General features: G+C 35.6%; 1 long non-coding RNA gene across 1 annotated transcript; it reads right to left on the bottom strand.

Moving 5' to 3' along the window:
* Positions 1 to 939: 939 nt before the first annotated feature.
* On the bottom strand, positions 940 to 3,835 carry LOC120577143 (uncharacterized). Its single transcript, XR_005643197.1, has 4 exons — positions 3,735 to 3,835; positions 2,660 to 3,608; positions 1,568 to 1,647; positions 940 to 1,233 (listed from the first exon to the last, which is right to left on the bottom strand). It is a non-coding gene; the product is annotated as an uncharacterized lncRNA (long non-coding RNA).
* Between the last annotated feature and the right edge of the window lie 15,464 nt (positions 3,836 to 19,299).

Below are 19,299 nucleotides of genomic sequence, written 5' to 3'. Positions count from 1 at the left end.
GTCCACATCATTCATTTTATGGTAATACTTAATAAGCACCATTTTTCTCCAACCTAGCACCTCAAAATAAATTATTAAATAGGTCCCACAAATAATTTTATATCATTACATTTTAACAACATTATATTTTTTATTAAGATTTATTAAAGAAAAATGAAGAGAGGGTGCTTCCATAGCCACCCTTCTCCATAGCCACCCATATATTATTCTCCACAATGGGGGTGCCTATTTAATGTGGTGTTAAATAGGTGAAGCATTCACCATTGTGGATGGTCTTACAACTCACAAATTTCACATCTTTTGCTATAAATTGTGCTTTTAAGTTTCAACATTTTCACACAATTTCGAGATTCATGATAAAATTTTGAAAAACTTTCCGATATCACTCTTTCATTTTATTTATTTTTTCTTCTTATTCCCATTTTTTTTCATAGATCTAATTCTTAAAAATTGTTCGATTTATGATATTTTTTCAATTGGAAAAATAATTAAACGAACTTCTCTCTATTTTTCCTACCTTCAATTCATCTTGATCTTTATTCACCTGATTTTAATTGTTGCAGAAGTGGATGTCAAATGACGAATCTGATGAAAGAATCAACCACTACAAAAAAATATGCATTTTGCGACCTTTGAAATGGCTGATTGCGACGGTTAGAACCATCGCAAATACATTTGCGACGGTTCCCCAACGACGCGGATGTTGGGGTCGCAACTGTCTTTTGCGACAGTTCAAGGGTCGCAATGCATAAAATTTATTAATAAAAAATTCATTGCAACAGTTTAGAACTGTCGCAATTGGTTGATATTATTAAAAAAAAATCAATTTTTTCCTGAATTTTTAATAGAACTTTTTTCTGAAAAAAAAAAAATATATAACAAAAATAATTTTTATGACAAAACTAAATTAATTCATAATAAAAGATATGAACAAATTCATAAACTAAAATATGAATTTTACATTTACATAAAATACAAACAAGTGATACAATAAGGTTTCTTGAGTTCCTAACATGAAAATAATCAATAATGTCACGCAAGTCATGATTGTAACTTATTGCGCAATTAAACTATAATTACTTTCTGATATATTTGTCAAAAATAACCACTATGGAATAGCATACATGTGATTGAAACAGATCTTGCCAAACATGATGTGCAATTTCTGCCAAAAGACTATAACCCAAGGGCCTCAACATCTCAAAGCATGCTCGCCCAATCCCAAGTAGATCCCTGAAAGTTTGAAAATCTATGAATTAGAATATGCTAGATAAATTTGTATGCTGTCAGACTTAATTTCCTCTTATTGTTCTAAAATTCTTTATAAATTAGAATAAGCGTATGTTGTCATGGTGTAAGGCCAAATTTTAGCCATGCTCTTGACATGCGTGCATTTAAATCACAACTCTGAAATTTCTAAAACATATCTAATATTGTAAGCAAAAACAAAGGAAGCTTAATCTAACAGTTAATCATTTGACATTAATATTATAACTAAGTAAATATTTTTGATGAAGTTGATCTCAAAGACTCTCAAAATCTAGAACAAAAGGTTCAAGTGACATACCTAGAGGCTTATTGTTAGAGACTTGGCTACTTGCCTACTAGTTTTTGAGGTTCATCATTTGGAATAAGTACATTCTTAACCTGTAACATGTACATACCACAATGGTTAACCATTTTGTATAAAAAAGTATTTTGATTTAGTTTGACATAATGCTACCAAGTCCTTTACTGGACTTTGTATGGTCATCCACCTTAAGCCATCTTCAATGTAATTAGGTAGTTTGACATACAACATCCAATGACTTTATTGAATATCAATTCATTAAACAAATTGTATTTTTATTTAACAATTCCAAAGCCGAATATCAAGACAAAAAAGTGAATTATAAAATATGGTCATAAACAAGGATAGAGGGAATTCCACAACCTTGTACTCCTCATCTTTAATCATAAAAGGGGTGAGCATTTTTGCAAATTAGTCTGGCAATATTTCAATCCATCACAGTTTAAAGTAAACTAAAGCATTAGATAGCAGTCAAACACACACACATGTGAACCTAGTTAATCTCAAAAGGGCTTACATATATAGTTACACACAAACACATTCACATCACAGTTATACACTTGTGCAAAACATTTATAAATCTTCATAAAAATAATATTCATCTCCAAAAGAGCTTACATAATTACTTTATGCTAACTTCATTCATCAAATATCCAACAACTTGTTCCTTCAAAAAACAATATCCAACAACTTCCTTGTATAATATTGACTTTTAATAATCAGTTCAGGTTTGATGAAGCATCAAGACATTGCAAGTCATCACAATTAGCATAACAAGCAAAATAATCAATTATAATGAAATCCCCAATATCTAATAGCAGCTTTTATAACCCTTCACTCTAAAATAGACCCCTTTTTTTACTGAACAATCATAAGTCAAATTGCTGGCTTGTTAATAAAAAAATTCAAAACATTCATCTACATGCAGGTAGCAGGGGCCTACTACTCATTCACTTCACATTCCTACTTCGAATTGCCTATATAGTTCCAGCCCTAACAAGTTTAAATTTAAATCTAACTACAGAAATCCCAAATAAAAGATAAATTCTATATTGTAAGACAGAAGGAAATCATCAAACAAGGGTGTACCTCCATTTGTGCATCGTCTTTCAATAGTAGTACAGCGTGAAGTAGTACAGCGTACCAAAGCAATTCAATCAAAGTTGATTGAATTGATAACAGCAGCACCTAACAGAAGCACCAACATGAACTTTAATTAAAACAAATTAAAAGAAAGTAGTACAGCGTACCAAAGCAATTCAATCAAAGTTAATTGAATTGGTAGCAGCAGCACCTAACAGAAGCAACAACTTGAACTTTAATTAAAGCAAATTAAACTAGCAATTCAAAGAGATTGGTATCGAAACAGAAGAGCCACATGCAACATGGTCTGGTTATAGGTATGGAATACGGGACAAAACAATAAAACGACAGCAACAATTGAATACGGCAGCCAAATGGATTTGGAATATATGTGTAGTAATAGCAGCCGGAAAAGAAACTCAATTAGAATAGCAAGCAATATGAAGTTGAATGAATTATAATAAATAAGTGCAGTAACAAGAAAACTTATAGAATTGAAACACGTATCAGAACAGATGTGCAAAACAGCAACTCAATTGGAATCAATAAAAATAATAGGTAGCAGCATTTCAAATAAAGGGAATTGGGATAAAATTATGGGAATGAAAATTTAAAGGTACGGTGACTTTCATTGAAAAGAAGGGTATGCTAAAGAAAACTAAGCTTTCGATTCCAAAGAAAACATGCTTTAGAATAGAATTCTTATCTCTCTAGTAGCCAAAAGTTTCAAAAGAAATAATAAAATACAACTGAAAAACTAGTGTTGAATAGTAAAACTAAAACAAAAACCATGTGAAGCCCTTTTCTGATGAGTAACGTCTCCTTTTATAGCTCTGAAATTGCAACCAAATCAATTAACACCTCAAATAAAGTAAACAATAGCATTAGATAGCAGCCACACACACTGATACATACGCGGAAAAATGGTAATCACACGATCAAGACTATACTTCAGCTGTCAATAAAGGAAAAAGTTGTGAGAAACCCCTCCCCACAAACTCTCATTATTTTACAAAGCATACTAATGAGGCAATGATAAACAAAATACACAACATCAAAAACCAAATGAAAGTAAGCTTACTTGTGTAGTATACCCACTAAACTCCTGTCCGAGAGTCAAAGGTGTAGCATCTTGAGTATGAGTGTGCCCAATCTTGACTATATCTTTAAATTCAATCGACTGGTAAATTTTTTTTTTTTAAATAAAAGCACAAAGTAAGTTAATACTGATATAGTCAACACACTGATAAATGGGATCTAAGGAGAAACAATTGCAACACAAGTGTCTCTAGTTTATAAAATTCCATCTTAGAGACTAAGATAAAGAAAAATTTTATGAAAGTTACGAGGTTACTAAAATGTTTCCTGTCACAATATATTGTTTGCAACACTCACTTGCGAACCTTGATGATAAATAATTATCACAAGAAAGGGGGTTTGAATTGTGATGTAATAAAAATTACCTATTAAAAAATTCTCAACAGAAACGTTGGTGATTTAAATGGAATTTTAAATAGATATAGTGAAGGTGTGTGACTAGTGCAAATATAAAATAGATAAGGAAGAAGGATCACACAAAAGAGTTATCCTGGTTCACCCAACGTGGGTTAGTCCAGTCCCCACAATACTTGTGAGATTTTCCACTAGGTAATTGAGTTATGACTTAATCTCAATTCCTTCTTTCTTTTTAGATCTTTCTGATCTTTACAACACTTTCTTTCACCCTTCACTTGGCCAAGTCACTTGCCGTTACGAGCAAGAATTTTTACAACCTTTCTGCACACTTGCAGATTCTTTTACAATAGTATTTGAGAGTATTAAACTTCTTCAAAGACTTAATACACAAAAGAGCTGCTTGCTCAACACAAAGATATAGTTCTTGAGTGACTTGTAAACAAAGAAATTCTTGATGAATATTGTCTTTTTTTCTTTTGCTCAAAAGTTGTTTTTCTCTCTTGCTGAAGTCTTCTATTTATAGGAGAAAAACTCTTGATAAATTCTTCCTTTCTTGCAGCGCAAGAATCATGGGAGCCTTTGAGATGAAACTGTTCCTTTCAAAGTTGAGATCGATCTCTAAATCTGCTGAAGCTTTCCTTTGTACTTTGTTTCTTGCTACGTGAGACATGAGCTTTGTACAACTCATTTCCTTTTCACTTGTTGCTGTAACATAAGTCTTGAGCCCAAAGAAAAGGCTTTTCTTGTACTAGGTAGCTTTCTTGTCATGTTGTGAGGTGACCATAAAGTGAATATCCAAAGGTTCATAGTTTTGTATTTGTCTTACACTCTTGATGTGTTGTCGAAATTATAGTGGTCATTCTCATGCCAACCTTTTTGCACATGACATTAAATATGTTCTTTTTGTTCATATGTTCATTTGTAGTAAGCTTCAAATAATATTTCCTTGTCATGATATAGTTTATGCTTGAAATATTTATTGCTTCCTTAAATGTAACATTCCATTGCTCTGTACGTGCTTGGCCTTATTTGAACTTAAATCCATATTTGAGACCAATGCTTGAGATCAATCTCTTCATCATAACTTGGTGCTTTCCTTGATAATTGTACAATGCTTTTATACCTTTAACTTAAAAAAAAGATACTCAAGAGCACAAGTTATATAACAATTAAAATTAGAATTAATAAAGTTTAATTTAATTAGTTTGTTATCTTTAAAACTAAAAATAGGGATTTAGATTTTATATCAACAAACCTAACCTACTGCCATCTGAATGTGGCATGCCTCCTAACCTAGTGCTCACAAATAAATTAACTTGTTATTCAAAGTAGTTATTGACTTTATTTTTTACTAGAACAATAACTCTCTGAGTTGCTAAACATTAAAAGACTAATAGAATTCAAAGATAATTGAGCATAAAGTATAAACATATCATACACTAAGTTAAAGTGTAAAGTTAATATCATACACTAAGTTAATATCATTCAAAGACTAATATCATACACTAAGTTAGTGTTTTCATGTCCATAACAGAACCAATAAACTTAAGATTTGACCCTAACTAATAAGCCATTATAGGCGGCACACCAAAAACCCCAAAACCTCCTAATCGTGATGCAGGAGTATACGGCCATAGACCAAAACAGAAAGGGAGCTCCAAGCAAGAAAACAAAGCAAAAAATACTGCTATATAGCACATACCCCTGCATCACAACCCAAAACCATCAAACGAGAGAACAAACCACCACTTCAACATAAACACAGTTGCTGCACCATCTGCTACAGCAGCGCCTAACCCATCTACAAGCAGCCCACACTAGAAAATGACAGCAAAAGCCAAACAAAACCTGCTGACATCCCAGGCACACCTTCCAGAACCGTAAAGCCATTGCTGAAACATCACTGCACAGCAGACAAAACCGACTCCCAACCCCATTAACGACAAAATTAACGCACCAAGCAATCCCTCGGTAAGCGGGATTCAAATGATATACTAACGACAAAACAAACCGATACGGTAAGCGGTGTAACAAATAATATGTGTACCCAAACGTGTTATGTGTATCCTCACAGGTTATGGCTACATAACTAACTTAAAACATGTTAACTTAAAACATTTTTCACTGTACCAGAAGAACCCAAATCAAATTTTCTGAATCAAAAACTTAAACCAAAGGTGAAGGATTACATAAATCAAAAAACCCAAATCAGAAACCCTAAAATTTTAAATCACAAATTAGCAGCAATAAAATCAATTTAGCAAAGGTAATTCACTAACCTTTCAGAGCAATAAAATCAACGGTGATGGATTGTGGACTGAGTGAGTTGGAATTTGAGCAATATTGGGTGTGAGAAGAATCTGAATCAGCTATTGGACTGATTGTAGAACCGATTGGACCGATTCAAAGCAAGGTTTGGGTTTGGGAAGGAGACAAATCTGAATCGAGTGTCTAGGTTTGGAGTGTGAGAGCGATTGAGTTGGTTGCAGGCATAACGAGGAAAAAGAAGGGGTGAGTAGCGATTGAGTTGGTGAACGAGGAAAAGGGGTGAGGAAGAAGAAGGGGTGAGGAGCGAGTGAGTTGGTGAAGAGTGAACGATGGAGATGGGTGAGTTTGCGATGGAGATGGAATGAGTTGGCGATGGAGATGGAGATGGAGTGAGTTGGTGAAGAGTGAGTTTGCGAGTTTGGGGAAGTGAGAAATGGGGGAACGAAAATTTGGTAAAGCGGGGAATGAAAATATACAACGCGCCTTCTAATTAATTAACCAAAAAAATCTGCGACGGTTCATCCTAACAGCCGCAACAACTGTTGCAAAAATGCACTTTGAGGCAGTTGCAAGGTAAGGGTCGCAGATGAAGTGTCGCAATTTGCAGTTTTTCTTGTAGTGAACATACGGTGTGAACTCTGAAGAAATTGGATTAAACACTTTGATTAGAATGATTTTAATAGTTTTTAAGTGATGGTTATTCTTTTGCACAACAATTCAGGTAATTAATTTTAAAAATACAATTTAATTTGTATTGTAAATGATATTTCACATTTCAAAATAGTGATGTTTCTATAGAATAATGATTAATGATTATGTTGTGTAACACCCCGTTTTCCCAACATAAAAATTTCATAAATTAATCAGAGTAAAACACCTTAAACGGAATGTTACACCTCTTTTCTTTAAAAATCACAAATGGAATAATTACATAATTATTCTTCAAATTTCAACAACGTAATAATTAAAACTTTGCAGTGGAATTAATTCAACGACAATAAAAGCTTCAACAATATGTTCCAAAATTGATACATAAAGGAATGATAAATTTAGCAACAATTTCCCATCCCGTTACGTATCAAAGCCCTAAGACATTTGAGCCACCACTCCTACTAATCTTTATTACCTCCAAGTTACCCATACGAAGGGCAGCATTTTCAAACAGAAAGGGTGAGATTTCACAAACAATAAATAATAAGCATATAATTCATCAAATGCATCTAACAACTTAAACTCCATCAATTAGTAATAATAATTCTTTCAACGTCTCCTAAACCATATCTTGTACTCATTATATCAACAGTCATAACTCGATATCATAAACAACATCATAACAACATCATTTAACATCATAATCAACATCTTAATCATAATCATATAACATCATACTCATAATTCGTATACAACATAACAACTTCATAATCAATGACATAAACAACGTAACAACATCATATTCATAGTTCATATACAACATAACAACATCATTAATTCGTATTAACATTCTCCATCAAGCATCTCATTAACAACTCATGGATGGAAGACAACTTAGCAACTATACGTAACATCATCATTTCATAATAATAATTATTCATCAAACATTTTATTAGCAATTCATGAATAAAAGACAACTTATCAACTTAACATAACCATCATCAAGTACATTTAACAACTCATAGATAACATCATGTAATCATCATCACAACATTCATAATCGTCATCATGTAACATCATAACAACCTCATATTCAACACCATAAACAATCATCATAACATCATAATCAATATCATAATCAACATCATAACAACATAATTCATCATATCATAAACATCTTCTCATAGTAATATAAACGACACAACATAATCATCACATCATAATAATATAAACAACAACATATATTCAACAATAATGTTCTTAGTTCTTTAACTTTAGTAACACTTACTAATTCAACCAACAACGACGACAACAACAAGATTCAGCAACAACGAGCAAGTTATGGTATTCCACTTCCACTCTTTTTCTCACTGTTTCTCCAAGATTTAACTTAGAAAATTGTAAAAGAAGTATTTTCTCAATATCTCGTAAAAACAGACCTGGAATAAATTTTAGTCTTGTTAATAACTAGGGCATGCATAATAGTACCCTGGCCCCTGTGTATAAATTTATGGCATAATTTCTGAAATATTTTCATAGCTATTAGTAACCGTAAAAGGGAAAAAGTGTACGTGTTTGCATTGATAGTGTTATGTACTCTAGTTTTAGATTGTTTGGCTGTTAGTAGCATATTTTGATCAATTTTAACCTAGTTTGTCAATTGATTTGGTTTGTATCAGTCACCCGGTTCTAAAAGTACATTGTAACACCCCGTTTTTCCAATATAAAAATTTCTAAATATTTATCAGAGTAAACATCATAAACGCGATATCACATTCAAACATAATCCAAAAATCAGTTAATTAACAATTTAACCTTCAACAAAATATCTTAAACATTGCAGCGGAAAATTAATTCGAAATCCATAAATCGTTTTGGCACGTAGGCCCCATCAAAATATCTCAGTTAAATATTCAACATCATAAAATATCGTAGTTGTTCACGCAAGAGAATGAAGCATGCATATCATAGAACCCCATCCCGTTACGTATCAGAGCGACCTAGACGACACAGTGAGGCAAGGCCACTCACGACAGCAAACTGCACACTAAGCACGATCACCTGCAAGTTACTCATACGAAGAGCAACATTTTCAAGCAGAAGGGGTGAGATTTCATAACACAATAATATTAATCAATATAATTCAAAATCATAATTAACAACATAAACAATCTTAAGCATCATTGCATCCTTGATAAACAATCATCAAGTAATCACGTCATTTTAATCATCATCAATAACATAACATCTTTCGACTCGACAAATGCGACAATGCAGATCTAAACCTCTTGTATGCACGTGGTACCAATCAGGGCATGAGCCCCCAACAGTTTAGTATTAATATACTTTCAGGGCATAAGCCCCCAACATTTATTTGAGCAAATGCTCCATCGTGGTGAGGACTAAGCTCCAGGGCATGAGCCCCCAACATATGAATGCTAATGCATGGACTCAATCAATCTAAAACAATCTTAATCAACAACTCAATATGCATCCAATAATTTGGAGCTCAACAACATCTTAATCATCATGTATAGACTTGTTATACCCTGATTTTGGACCTAAAAATACTCATTCAAATTTCTTTTCTACTACTGATATTTGTCAATTTACTGTTGTTTTACTCTGAGTCTTTACTTTGTTTCATCTGCATCTTTTGCTGTCTCTGTCTCAAAGTATTTTCAATTGTGATTTTCTTGCATAAAACCATCCAAAATGTCTTTCTTGCATTACAAGTCGTTTAAACTCTCTCAGAAACATCGCATTACCTTTTCTTGCATTTTATTTCAAAAATCATACAAAAGGGTATTTTGGTCATTTCCTGCAGTGGAACCCATTTTAGTCCCTGTGTTTGCCTCTGAGTCTTTTCAATTTGTCTGTACAAATCATTGTTGAATCTCTGTTTAAAATCATTTCAAAATTGCATCTAAGTCAGGTTGAGTCATTTTATTCCCTAGGGGCATTTTGGTCTTTTCCTGTCAAAATTTCGATTTCTCTTTACGTTTTTTTCAAATTACCAATTTTAATCCAATCTTATTTTAATTTGCATTTTAGTCCAAAACTTTTAAAAATTACTTTTTAGTCCTTTTTTCTTAGTTTGCAGTCCAGTCCTTCAATTTCCTTATTTTGCAGATAGGTCCTTAAGGCCAAAAGTCCAAGGCAGAGCCAAGCACAACCCAAGGACAGGTGTCCCTTTCTCATTGGGTCTCAAGCACATTTGGCAGCCTATAAAAGGTGCAATTACTGTACAAGTCAGAATGAGATCCATTAATCACACGCCACATCACAAACACTTTCCAACTTTCTCTTTCTGCTCTCAAAGATCAAAACTCAACAATTTCCAGAAATCACGAAGAACACCAAGAACACTCAAACCCTAACCGTTTCCAAATCAATCCAAATCAACTCAAATCAACACAAATCAACACAAATCAACACAAAACATCACAAATCAGTGCAAATCAACAAGATCTTTCGCAATTCTCAGAGATTCTTCACTGAATCTTCATCATCGAATTGGTTTCCTTCGCAATTCAAAGTGAGAATTCGCCATTGGCAAACTCCAGCACCGATCACGAAGGAATCAGTGAGAAGAAGAAGGAAAGAAGAACAAAGGAATCTGAACCGGTGAAGAAGAAGAAGAAGGTGAATCAGTGAAGAAACACCGATTTATTTTCGGTTTCAGAGCAACAAAGCAACAAAAGAACCAGATCGAAGTTTCCAGAAGATCTTCATCAAGAATCTTCGAATCAAAAAACCTCAGGTAAACTCAAACCTCTTCTTTCTTTCTCAAAAACAACAGCGAAAGCAAATCGATGTAGATCCTTAGGGTTTCGAAAAGTTTCTTTCAAAAAAACTGAAAACTTAAAAAAAAAACATTTTCAAAACCGTAAAAGTTTTAGATCTACGTCGATTCAAACTTTATTTGTGAAAACCAGTGCCAAAATCATGCTTAGAATAGAGAGACGAATCGATTGGGGTAAAAATTTTAGGTTTCTGGAAGTATTAGGTCAGAATCTGAGTTTGCTCGCCGGAGAAGATGAAGATTCCGGCGAACCTTGAAGGTTCCGGCCGATCTTCATCTTCCTCAGCCGTTTCTTTCAGAAACCGGCAAAGGTGAGAAGAGAGAAGCTAGAACCTAGTGAGAGAAGTGAGGTTTAGAGAGAGGAAGAAGAAGAGGAAATGAATTGGACCGGTGCCTGAACCTATTTATAAGCACCTGAACCGGTCCGGTTCATCTCCGGTTCATCTCCGGTTCGTCTTTCCTTCATCCTGAGGCGTTGGATCTAGGGTTTCCCCCCTCCGGATCAATCCAACGCCCCCTGTGTCATCAGGTTGCTGAGTGTTTGGGCTTTGGGTTTGGGCCTAGGGTTCCTGTGCGTTTCTTGCTTTTTCTTGCTACCTACACCCTACTTTTTGCTAATTGAACCTCTGTGTACTTAATATTTTTTCCTAAAAATTCCTAAAAATTGTCATATATTTCTTAATACATTTTAACCCTTTTGTGATGTTTTTTCAATGGTTTAAAAATGATAAAAAATGTAGGTGTTATTTTCTTGGTTAATTTGTTTCTTTTTAGGCTAATATTGTGATTTTCTTGCCATATCTTTCTTCATAAATTTAGACACATGTTATGAACAATTAGTATGCAATTTTATGATATATGTGATGTTGATTTTATGAGTGTGTTGCTGTTTTAGCATGGTTTAGGTGTTTCTTGCATTTTAAGCAACTTTTCTTCTCATTATGTCTTGGTTATTCTCATCATTTCTTTACCATTCCATTTCATGTTCAATTGATTGTTTTTTATCACTCATGGTATATTTTTTATCTTGTTTTGCTAACATTTGTTGACTTATGCTTCACTCATCTCATAGCATCTTACTACATCATCCTCATTCCTATTAGATTAGACTTTATTCCTTGCAATTTTTCCCTTTTGTATTTCCAATGGTTATGTAATATTTTAGGCTAGTTTAAATTCATCTTTTAAATTTTTGCAAGACCATAGCATGTATCTAGGACTCAATGTAAAGGACTATGGACACTATAAGTGATGTACACCGACACATGCACACACCCCACATGGATATTCTAGATGCCTGATTAGGGAATGTATGTTTAGATGTATGCTTAGGTTTTATAATGCTTAGACAAAAAATCATTTTCCCAAAAAATGTGAATAACCTCACTTGAAAACCTTTTTTCCAAAAAATAGGAGTCAAAACTCCTCATTTTCCTTTTATTTTCTTAAGTAAAAATCTTAATGAATTTTAATCATACTTAGACTTTATTTTGCAAAATAACTAGTTCCACCTCACATTTTCCAAATCTCATGCCCTTGAGGCCTCTCATCTCCATTCTTCAAAATTCCTTTTTCAAACTTAAAATCAACCAACAAAGAGCAAAAACAATTTTTGAGAATGAACTACGATTGGTTTTGATCCCTTAAAAGGGTACGTAGGCAATGAGTCAAAACTCCTCCAAGCCAAATAAAAATAAAATCTCAATCATCTTCTCTCCCCCATTCTTCACTCAAATAAAACTTCTTTTTTTCATAAGTAGGCAATAAAAATAAAGCGTAGAAAAAAACTTTGGAGAACGGTTCTTATGGAATACCATAATCGTTTCGGGTGCCTAACACCTTCCCGTAGCAAAAACGACCCCCGAACTTAGAAACTCTAAGGGTTTTCTCAATTTTGCCCTTCCCAAGAAAAAATAGAGATTATCAAAGATTGAAAGGTTCAAGCCTAATTAATGACTTGACACCCGAAAATCATGATAACAAGACTCATGCAACTTAGTTAAATAACGGCAGCAGCATAATCAGATCACAACATCATTATAATTTCATCACAACAATTCATTTTCAACAACATCAAGTTTATTCAAGAATAAATCAAGTAATGCATTTAATCATTAAATCAAATTAAAAACTGCTTAATAATTCATAACAGCTTCACAGGTCTCAGTTAACATCTCAAATAGGTTTCTTTACTACCTAATGTCCATTCCTAATCAATCCATACAACTCAGGTCATAACATTCCCAAAAGCATTCAGTTCTGGAAGTGCTCGCGAGGCGAGAGCATCTGCTCGCCATGGCGAGTACAAGCCAGGTTTCCAACTACGGTTGTTCCAGGTTCAATCTTGTTCTAAGTCATCCTCTAATCTTTAATACACAACTAAAGGCACTCAAAAGCATCTAGGGTTCAACTCAAAAGTCAAAATTACAAAATTCGACAAGCTCTATGGTCATGCTCGCTATGGCGAGCTACGACTTGTAACTCGCGAGGCGAGGGGTGTTGGTGCATATGGCGAGCGATGAACTTCATCACTCGCGAGGCGAGGATCATCGTTCGCCAGGGCGAGCGATGAATGTTGGCTCAGGCAGAATGCAGTTTTCTTCAAAAATTCATCTAAACTCATGGTTTAAAGCCTAATTTCGATTCCATAATTCATCCTAAACATATTTTAAGGTCAAGGGACGTTTTCTACAACAATCTAATTGATTTCTACCGTTTGATCATCAATTTTAATGATTTGACCTAGTTTTCGATTCCTCCAATTCAATCCTAATTCTTGCTAATTAATCATCACTAATCAACATTACTGAATCATTAGTCTCACCCTTACCTTATTTTGCAGAAATCGCAGCCCTCCTCTTGGTCTTCTCCCTTCTATGGCTTTTTCCTCCTTTTACAAAGTTTGATCGTACGTACAAAGTGTTTTCTAAACCTAGGTCTTTCCTTTTTATATCTCTTCCTAATATCTTATCTTATCTCACTTTCTCCCCCAAAACTCTCTAAATTCTCAAAACAGCCCTCAACTAAATATTTTATTTTATTTTCAAATCTTATTTTATTTAACAATAAAATAAGTCTCATAATCTCATCAAATCATCAAAACACATCAAAATCATCCAAATCATCTATACCGTCATAAATCAACAAAATTCACACATATATTATATAAATATAATATAATCGTCTAAACTCGATTAAATAATTAATTAAACGAAAGTGGGCGTTACAACTCTCCCAAACTTAAAAGATTTTCGTCTTCGAAAATTTACCTCAAGCAAACAACTCTGGATAAGACTCCAGCATCTTACTCTCAAGCTTCCACGTCAACCTTTCACCAGTCGCTCCAGCCCAAACGACTCTAACAAGGGCTATTTCCTTGCCTCTCAACGTCTTCACTTTTCGATCATCAATCCTCACCGGTACAGTCTCTACCGTAAGGTTGTCTCTAACTTGGACATCATCACTCTGGATCACATGAGATGGATCCAGAACATACTTTCGAAGTTGCGACACATGGAAATATCATGCAAATTCGAAAGATGTGGTGGTAATCCAACTCGATACGCCACCATTCCAACTCTTTCCGATATTTGATACGGACCAATAAATCTCGGAGTCAACTTCTTTGACTTCAAAGCACGTCCAACACCAGTCACAGGGGTGACTCTCAAAAACACGTGGTCTCCTTCTTGAAACTCAAGATCTTTCCTACGCTTATCATGATAACTCTTTTGTCGACTCTGTGACGCTTTCATTTTCTCTTGAATCATTTTAACTTTCTCAGTAGTCTGTTGAACAATTTCTGGTCCTAAGACCACTCTTTCCCCTGACTCAAACCAACACAACGGAGTTCTGCATCTCCGACCATACAAAGCCTCAAAAGGTGCCATTCTAATACTAGAATGATAACTATTATTGTATGTGAACTCAATCAACGGAAGATGACTATCCCAAGTTCCTCCTTGCTCAAGAACACACACTCTCAACAAATCCTCTAGCGACTGAATTGTCCTCTTTGACTGACCATCTGTCTGCGGATGATATGCCGAACTCAATCTCAACTTCGAACCCAAAGCCTCTTGCAAAATTTTCCAAAATCTAGAAGTAAATCTTGGATCTCTATCTGATACAATGCTCGACGGAACCCCATGTAACTTCACAATCTCCTTGATATAGATATCTGCCAACTGGGCAACAAGAAAATTAATATTAATCGGTAGGAAATGAGCCGACTTCGTCAATCTATCTACGATTACCCAAATTGCGTCGTTCCCTCTAGGAGTATTCGGCAAACTCGTCACAAAATCCATGGATATACTATCCCATTTCGACTCTGGCACATCTAAAGATACCATCATACCAGCAGGTTTCTGATGTTCAATCTTCGACTTCTGACAAACTAAACAGGAATACACAAACTGTGCCACATCACGTTTCAATCCAGACCAGCAGAAAATCTTCTTTAAATCGTGGTACATCTTCGTAGCTCCCGGATGAATACTCAAACTACTTCTATGACTCTCTTCAAGAATCATTTTATTCATCTCTGCATTGTCAAGAATGCAAATCCGACCTCGGAATCTCAACACACCATGGTCATCAACTTTAAAGTCACCATCTTCAGTCTGATTACTAGCAACCAATAAGTCTACAAACTTGACGTCAGCTTTCTGTGCCTCTTTAATACTCTTCAGAAATTCACTATCAATCGTCAGCATTCCCAGTTTCACACTCTGAGGTGACCATTCACAAACCAAACTCATATCTCTAAACTGTTCAAGTAATTCGAACTCTCTAACCATCATAGCGGACATATGCAATGTCTTCCTGCTCAAGGCATCTGCAACAACATTAGCTTTACCTGGATGATAATTCAAACCAAAGTCGTAATCCTTCAACAATTCTAGCCATCTACGCTGCCTCATATTCATTTCCTTCTGATCGAACAAATACTTTAAGCTCTTGTGATCAGTAAACACCTCAAACCTCGAACCATACAAGTAATGTCTCCATATCTTCAATACAAAGACCACGACCGCAAACTCTAAATCATGCGTCGGGTAATTCTTCTCATGAATTCTCAACTGTCTTGAAGCATAAGCTACCACTTTACCATCTTGCATAAGTACACCACCTAAACCCAACTTGGACGCATCACAGTACACCACAAAAGGTTCATCGGACTTCAGCAAAATCAAAACCGGAGCAGTCGTCAAACGCTTCTTCAATTCACTGAAACTGTTTTCACATTGAACATCCAACACAAAGGCTTTACCTTTACAAGTCAACTGCGTTAGCGGAAGTGCTAACTTAGAAAATCCTTCAATAAATCTTCGGTAGTAACCAGCTAATCCCAAGAAGCTTCTAATCTCAGTAACCGACTTAGGAGTCTCCCATTGCGATACTGCTTCAACTTTAGACGGATCCACTGCAATACCATCAAAATACCATCGTGTTCCAGTTGCTTCAGCTGCTTAGTAGATAAGAACTCTGCACCACTTTCCTCTTCGACGGAAGAGAAATACACTGACTTGCTAAAACAGTTGATATGAACATGGTTGTACTCTAACCAATTCATACCAAGAATCACATCCATACCGCTCAAAGGTAGACAAACTAAATCCATTTCGAAATCGCGACCAAACATAGACAAAGGACATCTCAAACATACGAGAGAAGTAGTCACTGAACCCTTAGCTGGAGTTTTGACAACCATGTCTCCATTCATATCAGACAAATCAAGACCCAAAGCAGAAACACAATCGAAAGCAATAAAACAATGTGTAGCACCTGTATCAGTAATAGCAACTAATGGAGTATTATTAATATAACAAGTACCTCTGATCAAACGATCCTCATTCTCTGTCTGAGTACCAGCCAGAGCAAAAAATCGACCCGTAGTAGGCGCCTTCTTAGCCTTCTTGCATTGGGAACCAATATGACTCTCTTCTTTGCAGTTGAAACACACGATATCACCATGCTTGCATTCAGCTAATGTGTGACCCTTCTTGCTACACCGGAAACATTTCTTTACCTCCTCAGGACAAACATTTCTCTAGTGGCCTTTCTCGCCACAATTGAAACAGGTAATCTTAGTAGGAACATCCTTCTTCTTAGGCTGTCTCTCCTCGACCATTCTTAGTTTGCCCTTATCAGTAGGGGCACTATATGGCTTAGGGCGACTCTGCTGGCCCTTAGTCTTCCGCTCATTAACAACCTTGTAATGAGCTCTGGTGTCCTCCTCATAAATTCTGCAGCTATTCACCAAATCTGGAAAAACTCGGATCTATTGGTATCCGATCGCCCTTTTAATGTTAGGCCTCAAACCATTCTCGAACTTGATGCATTTCGAGAACTCAACAGTCTCAGTAGTCTAATGTGGATAGAACTTTGCCAATTCCACGAACTTGGCAGCATACTCGGTCACAGACATGTTTCCTTGCTTCAGCTCATGGAGCTCGATCTCTTTCTTCCCACGAACATCTTTCGGAGAGTATCTTCTTAGGAACTCTCTCCTGAACACAGCCCAAGTCACAACAGCTCCATCTTGCTCAAGGTTAGGCAGAAGGCTAACCCACCAATCATCAGCTTCCTCAGCTAGCTGATGCATACCGAATCTCACTTTCTGAACTTCCGTGCACTACATCACACGGAAAATCCTCTCAATCTCCTTGAGCAACGTCTGGGCTCCATCAGGGTCATATCTTCCTTTGAAGGTTGGAGGATGATTCCTCATGAACGTCTCCAACATCCTGGTCTCAGCATTCACACCAGCATTCGCGTTAGGTTGTTGTCCCATAGCTTGGGCAACAGCTTGTAGAGCAGCAGCTAATGCAGCATCGTTCCTTCCAGCCATTCTGATATTCTACAACAAGTAGCAACAACAACATAAGATAGTAATACAAATATTACTAAGACTCGACAAGACTCTTCTAATTGGCCGGACGCACCGACCTGCTCTGATACCAATTGTAACACCCCGTTTTCCCAATATGAAAATTTCTAAACATTTATCAGAGTAAACATCATAAATGGGATATCACATTCAAACATAATCCAAAAATCAGTTAATTAACAATTTAACCTTCAACAAAATATCTTAAACATTGCATGTAGGCCCCATCAAAATATCTCAGTTAAATATTCAACATCATAAAATATCGTAGTTGTTCACGTAAGAGAATGAAGCATGCATATCATAGAACCCCATACCGTTACGTATCAGAGCGACCTAGATGACACAGTGAGGCAAGGCCACTCACGACAGCAAACTGCACACTAAGCACGATCACCTGCAAGTTACTCATAAAAAGAGCAACATTTTCAAGCAGAAGGGATGAGATTTCATAACACAATAATATTAATCAATATAATTCAAAATCATAATTAACAACATAAATAATTTAAGCATCATTGCATCCTTGATAAACAATCATCAAGTAATCACGTCATTTTAATCATCATCAATAACATAACATCTTTCGACCCGACAAATGCGACAATGCACCTCTTATATGCATGTGGTACCAATCAGAGCATGAGCCCCCAACAGTTTAGTATTAATATACTTTCAGGGCATAAGCCCCCAACATTTATTTGAGCAAATGCTCCATCGTGGTGAGGACTAAGCTCCAGGGCATGAGCCCCCAACATATGAATGCTAATGCATGGACTCAATCAATCTAAAACAATCTTAATTAACAACTCAATATGCATCCAATAATTTGGAGCTCAACAACATCTTAATCATCATGTATAGACTCATGCAACTTAGTTAAATAACGGCAGAAGCATAATCAGATCACAACATCATTATAATTTCATCACAACAATTCATTTTCAACAACATCAAGTTTATTCAAGAATAAATCAAGTAATGCATTTAATCATTAAATCAAATTACAAACTGCTTAATAATTCATAACAGCTTCACAAGTCTCAGTTAACATCTTAAATAGGTTTCATTACTACCTAATGTCCATTCCTAATCAATCCAAACAACTCAGGTCATAACATTTCCAAAAGCATTCAGTTCTGGAAGTGCTCGCGACGTGAGAGCATTTGCTCGCCATGGTGAGTACAAGCCAGGTTTCCAACTACGGTTGTTCCAGGTTCAATCTTGTTCTAAGTCATCCTCTAATCTTTAATACACAACTAAAGGCACTCAAAAGCATCTAGGGTTCAACTCAAAAGTCAAAATTACAAAATTCGACAAGCTCTCTGGTCATGCTCGCTATGGCGAGTAGGGTTGCTCATTGTGGTGAGCTACGACTTGTAACTCGCGAGGCGAGGGGTTTTGGCTCGCATGGCGAGCGATGAACTTCATCCCTTGCGAGGCGAGGATCATCGTTCGCCAGGGCGAACGATGAATGTTGGCTCGGGCAGAATGCAGTTTTCTTCAAAAATTCATCTAAACTCATGGTTTAAAGCCTAATTTCGATTCCAGAATTCATCCTAAACATATTTT

Source organism: Medicago truncatula, chromosome 7, assembly GCF_003473485.1.
Source record: "Medicago truncatula cultivar Jemalong A17 chromosome 7, MtrunA17r5.0-ANR, whole genome shotgun sequence".
In the NCBI taxonomy this organism is placed as follows: domain Eukaryota; kingdom Viridiplantae; phylum Streptophyta; class Magnoliopsida; order Fabales; family Fabaceae; genus Medicago; species Medicago truncatula.
This window is presented reverse-complemented; position numbering and strand designations above follow the sequence as displayed.